Here is a 1,514-nt window from a genome sequence, read left to right as displayed (position 1 = left end):
CGAGCATCCACAACTACGAGAAAAGTATTAAGAACAAATTCTAACCATAGCATTAAACTCTAGGGTCCAATCGGTCCTTACGGAATAGTGCATAAACTGGGGTTTAAGGTTCTGTCACTCTCGCAACCCACCATCTAATTGCTACTCCACAATGCATTCCCTTAGGCCCAAATATGGTGAAGTGTCATGTAGTCGACGTTCACATGACACCACTAAGGGAATAACAACATACATACTATCAAAATATGGAACACATATCAAGTTCACATGATTACTTGCAACATGATTTCTCCCGTGACCTCAAGAACGAAAGTAACTACTCACAAATAATAATCATGCTCAAGATCAGAGGGGTATTAAATAGCATAATGGATCTGAACATATAATCTTCCACCAAATAAACCCTATAGTAATCAACTACAAGATGTAATCAACACTACTAGTCACCCCTAGCACCAATCTATAGTTCCGGTAACAAGATTGAATACAAGAGATGAACTAGGGTTTGAGATGAGATGGTGCTGGTGAAGATGTTGATGGAGATTGCCCTCCCCAAGATGGGAGAGTTGTTGGTGGTGGTGATGATGATGATTTCCCCCTCTGGGAGGGAAGTTCCCCCGGCGGAATCGCTCCACCGGAGGGCAAAAGTGCTCCTGCCCAAGTTCCGCCTCGAGGCGGCGGCGCTTCGTCCCGGAATTCCTGCTCTTATTTTTTCTAGGTCAAAATGACTTATATACCATAAGATGGGCACCGGAGGTGGGCCGAGGAGGCCACAACCCACCAGGGCGCGCTTGGGGGGCCTACCGCGCCCATGTGGGTTGTGCCCACCTGGTGCCCCCCCTCTGGTGTTTATTGGTTCCAATATTCCTCAAATAATTCATAAAAATTCTCCGTAAAGTTTCAGCTCATTTGGAGTTGTGCAGAATAGGTGGCCTGACGTAGCTTTTCCAGGTTCAGATTTCCAACTGCCAGAATTCTCCCTCTTGGTGTGTTCCTTGTAAATTATGAGAGAAAATGCATTAGAGTTACTCCAAAAAGCATTATTATGGATAAAAACATTATAAATAACAACAAGGAAACATGATGCAAAATGGACGTATCAACTCCCCCAAGCTTAGACCTCGCTTGTCCTCGAGCGAAAACCGAAATCAAAAAACATGTCCACATGCTTTGAGAGAGAGAGGTGTCGATAAAAACAAAATACGAACATAGAAGCAACATGTTGGTTATTGTAACAGCAACAAAATTAAACATAGGACTTTTATCATAAAACTTGGATCATATACTTCCTATGAATAAGTAACAGTTCATCACATAATCGAAGTATAAAGCAAAAACTCTATTAGAAACCAACAAACTATGTTCTCAGTGAACATTACAACTACAATTCATCATCTTGTTAGGAAGAGTCACGTGTCAGAGCCTTTAAAGCAAGTCCACATACTCAACCATCATATAGTCTTCTATGATTTCTAACACTCACCTTGTACCCATGAGCAAAACGTTTCAACCGG

The sequence above is a fragment of the Triticum dicoccoides genome, chromosome 5A, assembly GCF_002162155.2.
Source record: "Triticum dicoccoides isolate Atlit2015 ecotype Zavitan chromosome 5A, WEW_v2.0, whole genome shotgun sequence".
Classification (NCBI taxonomy): Eukaryota; Viridiplantae; Streptophyta; class Magnoliopsida; order Poales; family Poaceae; genus Triticum; species Triticum dicoccoides.
Note: the sequence above shows the minus strand (reverse complement) of the source record.